We start from the raw sequence: 11,459 nt of genomic DNA, 5'->3' as shown, positions 1-11,459 counted from the left end.
TTTCAGTTAACTTTGTAATCTCTCGATTTTTTATTGCTCCTTTTCAATCAAAAGAGATAAGAGCTGGTGAATCAGAAACGATTAATTAAGAAAGAATAACAAAAAAGTTTTTATGGAGCATTCATATAAATATTCATGGATCATACCTTTTGTTCCACTTCCATTGTGACTCCTACTTTTTCCGATAACAATGCTTAGGATTACTTATAATCCCTTCCCAATTCTTAAAATATGAGGATAAATACGCTTCAATGTGCTTGAACCCAAGTCCTCTTGCATTAGCAACAATATTGATGCCAATCAAACTAGGATTCTATACTTGCATTAATTTCCTTATACAATTTTACTTACTTCATATTTATATTATAAGTTCTTTTTAGGTAATATTTGTATTCACTTTTGAAGTATCCTATACTCCATATATATTTATAATTAATGAATTTTTTGTAATAAGAGGTAGGGTTACGAGTTACCTTTATCGAACTTGAAATTGATGTCAACTGAAAATTTTAATACAATTTTTTTTACTACTCCACTAATTAATTTAATCGACAAATTAAAAGATAAAAATAAATGAAACGCACAATAGCCATTTAACCCCACTTAGTAATGTATTAAAAGCTAGAAATATTATCTACAAATTCACCCAATCTGGCAGTAAGTGTGGTGAAAGCTTAATCTGTTTCCTTTGTGAAATATGTATGGTGTATATGTGGGTTTGTCAATCTCAATAACCTTAAAATTTGAATGTATTTACATGTCCAACACGTAATGTTCAGGTGTGAACAACGTAGGTGAAGCATGACCATGGGCTCCAAACTCAACAAACCCTTTGAAAAATTGTTGAAGTGACAATGATATAATTTGGACTATTCCTTAGTTTCAAAAAGATAAAGCCATATCCATGTGCTTGGTAGATACAGAATTTATTGCATATAAAACCAATTCTTAGCTTGATTTCTTGGTAATACCATTTGTCTTTTAGCCATAGAAAATTTTGAATAAAAAAAAGATATAACGTATTATTATAATATTAATTAATAATAATTAAAATAATATTAATTGATGTGATAAATATAATCTTTAAAATGTTTTATAAATATGATAATATAGATAAATTTTAAAATAATTTTATTTTTCAATATTAATTAATAATTAATCATAGCTAAAGTCATATAAAAAATAATATGATAAATATAGTTTTTATTCATTTAGCTATACAAATGAGTTGAATGATAATAATTATATATATTATTTATTATAGAGTATTGGGTTTAAAGTATTATTTTAATATTAATAAAAATTAAAAATCATATGTAATAAATATAGAAAAAGAGATTAAATTAAGACTTGATAAGTAATATCTTATTATAAAATACATTTCTAAATTAAATAAAAAGCAATTGTTGTGTCGGTATTTGATATCTTTTCAAGTAGCTGTCGTGAAAGAGTACCATCACCGACGTTAATTAATGCAAGGTTTTTCAAAATTAATAAAGTAAGAGTTTTTGTGTCGTAAAGATTGATTTATTTGGTTAAAATATCTATATAATCATATATAAAAGGCTTGTCTTGACGCTTTCCACATTGAATTTCTGTCCATTTTTTCCCAATATTATGAGTCAGTATGAGTTTGAATAATTTCACTCAAAAATAGAGATTTAATTTTCACTTAATTTGATATCTCAATTTTTGATGATATGAATTTTTAATAATGGTTAGCACCGTTAAAATTCTTTATAAATTTATGCACGTAGATACAAAGTTTATTTTATTTTTCTCAAAATGGCACAACAACACATAAGAGTTTTAATAGCGTTAACAAATGAACTTAAATTTTTAAATTCAAAAAATATGGAGATTAAATTCTAAATATATGAAAAATACAAAAACTTTAAGCAAATTGTAACCTTTAAATTTTTACACTATAATTTGATAAAAAAATAATTAATTAACCAAACGCAAAGTGCGATTGAAAAAAATACAATTGCATTATTTGTGATTGTATTCTAGTTTTGTGCTTTATATTAATTTGATTCTAGTTATAATTATTCGGATGTCCAATGGTAGAAAGCGAAATTCTTTTTTTTTTTTTTGTAAATTCAACAATATTATACTTAAATCCAATTGTATATAACATTTGAGATAATAAATTAAATATTAAAAAATTAACACAAATTATTTATACGAATTGATGAAATCAACTTTAAAAATAATACAAAAATTTCACCGGGATTTAAATATTAATATTAATATATCATAGTTTAAATGATATACATGCCTTGGTGAATCTGCAAAACTGAAAATGAATTGTGATCAATAATTGCAATAATTGAGATTGGCTGTGGACATTGATGTCGGTGATGTTACTAATCCCTAAGTTAAAATTTTATTATTGAATTTAAGTTCATTTAAATATTATTATTTAAAGCTTTCTATAAAATTCAAAAGATCACATTAATAAAATAAAATAAAATATGAAAAATAAAAAGTAATTAAATTTTTTAAGATAAAAATAGAGAGATTAAAAATATTTTATTTAATGCTCGAAATTTTTATTAAGTTTGAATTGTTAATTTATGTACTCATAAAGGTGCAGTTGAGCTGCCAAATATATATTACAGTTTAACCACCAAAATTACAGTAATACTGTCAGAATACACTTCCTCAATCACATAACATGCATAAATAAACTAACGCATGCATTTCATAAACAAATGTCATGCATACCTTTCATACGTAATCAAGATTTCAGATTTATCAAAAACACAAATCGTACATATATTTTTCACATACCTTACTTGTATCACATACAGACACATATCAACAGGTCTTGAATTTGATTCTCTTGTTTTGAATTTTCATATTAATTTGAAAATTATGTCATACCAGAGTTGTAGAGCATATCTTTCAATTTCATTACGTTGTTGACAAGAATGAGTTTGGTAGTTTAGTCTTATGTTTGAATCTTTATGTACTACCCAGTGGTATTTGAGTGGAAATTGAATTCCTAGCAACTTATAAGATGGTATCGGATTGAATTTAAAATAAAATCGGATTTGATTTTATTTATTTTGATTTTATCTCCAAAGCTGCCGTCCAACTCCCCCCCTCCCTCCATACCCTCTGTTTTTCTTTTTCTTTCCAATTTGACTGCCGAATTTTTGGTTTCCTCTGCTGCCAATTATTTACACTTTACACCCCTATTTCCCTTCTTTTTCTCTTCTTAATTTTGGTTCCTGCCATAATCCGACGTAGCATTCCTTGTTCAACTTCGTTTTTCCGTTTCCTTCCTTGTAGTGGAAGTGCGGCTTTAAGGTTTCGTCTCGGGTAAGAACGTCTATTTTTTTGTTACCGGTTGTAATGTGGTACTTCCTTTGTTGATATGATCTTAGAGTAGGTGGCCGTTATTTTGTTGGGTAGCGCTTAGATGGATGTTTTGTTGTTTTGATAGGAGAAGTTCGTGAGGTGCACAATCATCCGCCGGCAGTTTAGTCGCTGCTCTACTGCTGATTTCCCGGGGTTAAGTTTCTAATGCCGGTTTGGGGATTGGTTTAAGTGTTAAGCACTGAATCCGCCTTTCGGTTTCGTTTTTAGTTGCTAATTAGGTTGGGTTGTAAATGTTGTGTTCAGTAATTGTTGCTGTTGTGGTGCCGACTTTTTTACAGCAATTAGATGTGTGTTTCTAATTCAAAAATTAAGGAAAAATCCGAAATTGCAGTTCGTCACTCGGTGTGAGTGACACAGTTTGATTTGTTAGATTGTGTAGGTTATATGGGTGTGTGGATCCATTCTGATCTTTTTGTGGGTTCTGTTTGGATTGAGAATAAAGTTTTGAAATTGGATTTTTAGATAGCATGTAGTACTTTAAAGTTTATATGTTTGTATGTTAGTAAGTATGAAATTAAGTAATAACTCTATATAAGCTTGTGATAAAATCTGAATTAATGACATTGATGAAATATGTCATATTTTCGATTCGATAAGAATATATGTTGTATGAGATATTAACATGATAATATATGTGCATTGGGGTGAGATATGATATGGATTGGAGGAAGTATTATTTTGGCAGTATTACTACATTTTTTACCGTATTTTCACAAATTTCTATTTGAACTGTAAATTTTCTGAGTGGCATACGTCAACATTACGATGTGCTGGTTGGATGGACTATTGCAATCCTTATGATTTGATGGGTTAGATGGAGATGATAGATAGCTGACGGGGGTTGGATTAATTTGTTCTGATAGATACTTTTGCACATGTGAAATTCTGATATGTATGTTTTAATTATGCATGTGATTTCTGTTTGTGCGCCGTGGCACACATATTGGCTTTTAGCTAACTTTATTATTTTACTATTTTCAGGTAATCCTTAGAGAAAGTTGGGCGGTGATCTTGAAGCTCGATTTGATATTGGATTTGGTTTTGATTTGGTATTGAATTTGGTTTCATTAGGAAACTTTTTTTTGGATATTATGGACTTTTTAAACTGTAATTTGTTTTTTTGTACGTTTATTTTGATTTTTTTTTTTGGATTTTTGGCTAATATTATTTAGTTGGTTATTTTTGATAAATTTTTATTAAGTTAAATGAAATTTCTAAAGATGATAACTCTAAAAGGTCTTTCCGCGGAAAGTGTCTAATTCAAAGACATGATGGTATAAACTTAAGCTCCCAAACACTCAAAAGAAACGAAATCAAATACTTTTATCAAATCGAAAGGTTTTAAAGAAGGTTTTTGGTTTGGATTTGAAGGAGCAATGTAACCTTCGTAATTTGGTCAAAATATCTCGGCCAAGTTTGAGGTGTTATATTTTAACTTACAAGATTTTAGATGTTTGATAAGTATTCTTTTTTATTTTTCAAGATATCTATTGGAACGGGTTTAGTAATCAATCCTTTGTATTCTGTAGTCCCATTAAAAAATTAGATGCTTATTTTAAATACTTACTATTGATTGAATTTGTTATTCAAATATGTTTTATTTAAATATGTAACAAATTCAAATACTCCGAATACAATATCAGCTTATAATTAATTTATATTATATTTAAATTTTGTGAGTTAAATACCAACTTAGTTGAAAAATGGCTAAAGTATCCAAGCTTTTTAAAGAGTAAAAAAAAGTATTATTATGAAGGTATTTTTAATAGGGAGTTGAGAAAAAAATTGGAAAAATTTTAGAAGGGAATTATGAAAAACGAGTATCATGTTGATAACGTGTTATCAAATAAATAATAAAGAGAATTAAAGAAACAGAAATGGTAAACTCTACTTTAAAGATGTTTGTAATGCTTTTCCAAACCTATATTTATAGGTAATATAAAACTCAACTTTTAATAAATATTAAAGATCTTGATGGGTATTCACTTAATAATAAAATATTTATAACAAATAAATATATGCATTAAAAATTTTCAACCATATAAGTGTACCATAAGCTACTATTTGTTTAAATTTTAAATTTTAATTAAATATAAATCCAGATGATAAGTAAATAATAATTAAATCCGAATTATGATTAAATGAAACATACTCATCTTTGATATTTCAAAATTTTGATATCATATATTAAAGTAGGTAGGAAGAGGCAAAACAATATTTATATAAATAAATATATATGCCTCATTTTGGATTAATAAATATTATTGCATTTTGATGCATGTATGCATGCATCATGAAGCTTGTAATATTAATGGTATCCATTTCCACTACCGCCATTTTCACTTCCAGCTCTTTTATTTATATACTTTTTCTAAAATTAATTTATTTTATTATTAAAATTGTTAACATTTGATTCTTTTATAATTTTATATTTATTTTTGTTCTATGTAATTATTTTTTATTATATTAATTTATTTAATGTTCATAAATATTAAATATTAAATATGTTCTATTTAAAAATAAATACGTAATGAAATATATTTGTATATTTTAAGAGAAGTTTTTAAGCCACCAGCTCACCTCACCATATCTTGAAAATATAACTATGACCCATGCCTTAATCAGGTAATTTTCTTAAGGTTTGGATCCAATCCAAGTAAAGGTTTAGTTGCCCAAAGTTTCTCTCTTAATTTATTGTCCAACTAATATTTAAGGTGTTAAAACGGTAAATTAAACTGAACTAATATTAATTGAATTAATTGAACCTTTTAATCCTTTAGCCGTTAACCAAATCAAAATTTTTTCAAAAAATATTAACCGAATCAAAATTTGTATATTTCTTTTTTTTGTTAAAACAAGTATAAAACGTATAAAAAAATTATAATTCATATAAAATAAATAGACAAGAGAATAAAGAACAAAGAATATGGAAGAGCAAAAGAGAGAGTATATTATAATACTCAACTTTCATAATTCGCGAGAGAATTGGGCCCTAACTTACTGGGCTTCAATTTTTCTGATGAATTTAGGTAGTCGAGTATCTCTTTTGCAATAAAAACCATATGATTTCTAAATAAAATTAATTAAGATTTCAAAATGTTGGATCCTAACTTACTGGATATGACATTTTGTCATCTCGATTTTAAAATAAAGGCCATATTTGATGTTTAGGAATTTCGAGAGATGGAACCCTAACTTACTGGATTCTGATTTCTCGATTGACTTAAGTAATCAAATATCCTTCTTAAAACACATGATTTTTTTTTATTTTTAAAAAAGGGACGAATCTAGCTTTGAAGATTGAACTGTTGCACTCTAACTCACTGAGTGTGGCGGTTTATTTCTTTGAAATAGGTTCGTCTATTCAACAATATATTATATACATACATATAATAAAAAATTTGGTTTAATATAAATTGTACATATGTATAAAATAGTATCGTATATAAATGTTAAAACTTAAAATAAAATTATATAATAAAATAATGTATATACATAAAAAAATATGTAGATAAATATATAAACTAGTATAATAATAACGTTAGTGATAATAACAATGATAATAATAGTAAATTAATTAATAAACTTATTAAAAAAAACAAAAAAAAACAAGTAACAAAATATTAAATTAAATTAAAAAACAAAATTGAAAGAAAAAAATGAAAATAGAGTAAAGCAAAGGGGTCAAATGTAATGCGCAATTTACTTGGGGGACCGATTGGGAAATATCCCGCTTCCCCAAAACGCAGCGTCATAAGGGGTTAAAATGAAATTCAAACAAACTACAGGGCCTAATTTTAAAAAAGGAAAAAAACGAAATTGAAATAATAAAGGAAATCCGAGGGGCCAATTGCGCAAATACCCCATCAGACCCAAAACGTGCTGGTCACAGCCACCTCTGGGTCGGTCATCGGGTATAGGCCAATGCGGCACCGTTTTGGAGCCATTGAAGCTGGCCCTGAACAGTGTCATTTCTTGAACCTCATATAAACTAAATCAAAATCCTAAAATCCCCATTATTTGACCACCTCTTTTAAACTATCAGAAAAAAAAAACTAAGACCCCCTTTCCTCCCTTCTGCCGTGTCAAACCCAAACTCGATCTAACTCCGATTTGGACGGAGTAAACAAGGCTTCGACGGTTCTTTCACAAAGGTAAGAACTTCCTACCTCTTTTTCTTTTATTTTTTTATTCTCACTCTTTAAAAAAAGAGGCAAATCCAAGAAAGAAAAGAATCGGAGAATCACCTTTCTTTTAGAAAAAAACTAAAGTTTTTTACTGCTTTTTCGTATTGATTTCGTGAATATCCCGTTTACAATGCGTATTTGGCTTTTATATCGCCAGAAAAATGAAAAAAAATTACAAAAGAAATATCTTTCACTCCTTTTTTGTTTGTTGTTGTTTTCTATTCGTCTTTTCTTGTTTGCTTGTGTGCAGGTACAGTCATACGCGCAGTGCATGACGGTGTGTGAAGGCTGTACGGAGGCGTGCGACGTGGAGCGGCTCAGAGGCGTGGCTCGTGGGGCACGTGAGGGCGACGGCGGCTGAAGGCTTAGGGTTTTGGTCTCTAGGGTTTGCAAAAATTGTTTTGGGCATTGGGCCACTGTTTTGGGAATTTAGATTGGGTGTGGGTTAAATTTTGGGTCTGGTGAATTTTTTGTAATTTGGACTGTTTGCTGGACTATTTAATTTTTATTTTTTCATTTGGTTTATTTTACTAACGGGCCGGGCAAATTGGGCCTATTACAATGTTAATTGAAAATTTTCATATATCTGACTATAGGTTCGAGATTTCCGTATGTTGTCAGTAAATACTTTTAAGTATATTTGATTAGTTCGTCATTTGCCATTAACTTTTGTTTTGGACTCACACTGAGCTTGTGTAGCTCACTCTCCTAGTTTCTCCTTCTCAGGTATTTAGGGTAGCTAGATCTCGGACTCAACAAATCGAAAGTCTCGGAGCTTTTCCATTTTCATTTTGACCTTTAATAATGTTAATTATTAATTCGTAAATTGTGTCTTATTGATTTTGGAAATAAATTTTAGGTGAACTGTTGTACGATTTTTGGATTTGATTTAATTTAATGTTTTCAATCATGGCTTTGGTTAATCTAGACGATTGTCTCTATCTGGTAACTACTTAAGTCTTAAATTTACGATTTACTTCTGGATTTGATCTGGCACTTTCGTACATGGATTACGTTTGAAAAACCTAATAGAGGTTTTATCAAATTTTTTTTTGTGAAACGTGCAAGGATGGATTTTTAATGAGTTTTATGAAATCATATGTCATTTATTTTGAAAGCCACTTTAATGGTCAATGTCATCTCCGGGATCTGATCAAAACTTCTAGGCCAGGTTTCAGGGTGTGACACAATATGATATGACTAAATATACTTCGATTGAATTAAAATATGCTATGAAACAATCTCTTGATTATTAATTCTTGTACTGTCATTCTGGGCTTAATCATACGCTGGGCTAGCTCAGGTTTTGCTTGATTTGTTTCAGGTGACACTCTGACTTAGATTGGATGGCGGCTCTGGAGCTCGAGTTTCACATTTTTGAATTAAGTGCTATGGACTATATTTTTGTTTAATATGGTCATTTTGGACTTTCTTGAGATTTTTTTTGGGCATTTTATGTTTGTTTAGGTAGTTGGGATTATTCTGGTATTTATTATGCAAAAGCCTCAATCTTTTAAATGACGCTTGACTTAAGATAACTAAAGATAATAAACTACGGTTTATAAACAATACGCTATATGATTTTTCCGCTGCAAGACTAATTGAAATTCTCTAAATGTTTTAGTTTGCAAATGTTTTCAAATAAATTGGTTTTGAATTTAGTAATACTTTTAAGACGTGATTTCGGAAATTGTTATGTTTTACAAAGAGTTGATCAGATTGAATCTTCTTTAGGCTGAAAATGGATTCCATCAAAATTAAACATTTGTTGCTTTTGCTTATGCGATTAATCTCTATAATCCAACCGTAACGTCCAGGCCAGGTATGGGGTGTTACAATTGTAATATTAATTAATAATAATAGTTAAAATAATATTAATTGATGTGATAAATATAAAAATCTTAGGTTACTTACCATTGTTAATGTTTTACAAATATAATAATTGTCACATCCCAAAAACTAGGTTAGTAGGAATTAGGTTAGTAAACCAAAGGTGATCACACCCTGTTTTTAAATAAATGTTGTAGGAGTTGTGGCAAGTAAATTGGTTTGGTCCAATGGTTGAGTGTGCTGGTAATAGGTTTAAGGTTTTGTGTTGAATTCTCTTTCTTTGAAATTTTGATTATTTTGATCACTATATCTAGCTAGTCACACCTAGCTTATCTATTATTTTTGTATATTTGTTAATAAGAATGAGCTTATTGGTTAAATGGTAAAGCTTTAAATTACTTATAAGTCTCAAGTTTGAATCTTGTTGTGTGCAAAAATGAAATTATTTTTGTTTCTCCCAATTATGCCGCCTAAAGCTATCAAGAACTAAGTCAAACTCAAATTCTAAGCGATCTCCTTGTGTATGCATACTTTTTCTGTCGTTTTTCCCCTTTTACTACTCTTTTCTTTTCTTTTCCGATTTTTCCTTATTTTCCTACCTAGAAAACCATTTTCTTTCTTTATCTTTCTCTTTTGCCGTTTCCATCTGCTATTTTATTATGGTTCTAACCTCAAGTTTTTATGTCGTCATTCTTCTTATTCGTTTTGGCCGTGCGAGGCAAGGAATTTCGGTATAGTAATCGTTCTCATCTTAGGATTGCTATTTATTTGTTTATTTTTAATGTGTTACGAGAGAGGTTTGTGGTGGAGGTTTTGGCTTAATGGTATTGGTCTACTTGTTTCAATTCTATTTAGGTTAGGTTTGGGAGGCAGATCCTCCTCCAGCAAACTGGTGATTTAGATTGGTGATTTTAGATCGTTGGTTTAAAGTGTGAGTTTTATCTCGTATGATTAGTATATAGCATGTTTGAGTGCGTTGAAACACATTTTCCTCCTACTTATGGATTGGGGAGGGGTTATAAATAAATCTAGACATTGTGTCAAAAAGAACAGATATTATCTAAATCTATAATAAAATTGTTCAAAAAAAAATATGCCTTCACTTCTTATATCTATACAACTATATATAGACCGTTGTTCAATTTTTTTCTCTTCTTTTTCATGAAGATAATATGGGTACATTATCTATACAACACAATTAGGTTCATCAAATCAATTTTAAAAATAATATAAAAATTCACCATGATTTGAATATTAATATATTATAATTTAAATAATATTACGTAATGAAATATATTTGTATATTTTAAGAAAATTTTTTAAGCCACCAGCTCACCACACTAGATCTTAAAAATAAATATTTATTTTTGTTCTATGTTATTAGTTTTTATTATATTATTTTATTGAATTCAAGTTAATTTGAACATCATTATTTTTGTGACATATTATTAAGTGCGTTTTTTTTTAATTTCAAAAAATCACACTAACAAATTAAAATAAGAATTTTAACAAGGTTAACAATTGAATCTAAATTTTGAAATCTGAAAAATAAAATAATTAAATTCTTGAAAATAAAAATATATTATCAATTGAATTTTTTTATTCAAATATGTTTTATTTAAATGTGTAACAATTTCAAATATTGGAATATCATATCCATTTATAATTAATTTATATTATATTTAAATTTTTATTGAGTTGATAATGTGTTATCAAATAAATAATAAAGAGAATTAAAGAAACAAAAATAAAAGAATAAAAGCCAACGTACTTTTATTGATAAGATGTTTGCAATGTTTTTCCAAAATCTATATTTATAAACATAATATAAAACTCTAATTTTAATAAACATTAGAGTACTAATGTATATCAAATTTATCTTAATCTTGATGGACATGAGCATCCACTTAATAATAAAATATTTATAACTAATAAATACATACATTAAAAATTTTCACCAATATAATTGTACCATAAGCTAATATATGTTTAAGTTTAAATTTTTAATTAAATATAAATCCAGATGATAAGTAAATAATAAACAAATTCAAA

General features: G+C 28.0%; 1 long non-coding RNA gene across 1 annotated transcript; it reads left to right on the top strand.

Annotated features, from left to right (window-relative positions):
- The first annotated feature begins 2,671 nt into the window (after positions 1-2,671).
- Positions 2,672-4,580, top strand: LOC107936228 (uncharacterized). The gene is made up of 2 exons (XR_001694348.2): positions 2,672-3,330; positions 3,455-4,580. It is a non-coding gene; the product is annotated as an uncharacterized lncRNA (long non-coding RNA).
- The last annotated feature ends 6,879 nt before the right edge of the window (positions 4,581-11,459 follow it).

The sequence above is a fragment of the Gossypium hirsutum genome, chromosome D02 (assembly GCF_007990345.1).
Source record: "Gossypium hirsutum isolate 1008001.06 chromosome D02, Gossypium_hirsutum_v2.1, whole genome shotgun sequence".
NCBI lineage: Eukaryota > Viridiplantae > Streptophyta > Magnoliopsida > Malvales > Malvaceae > Gossypium > Gossypium hirsutum.
This window is presented reverse-complemented; position numbering and strand designations above follow the sequence as displayed.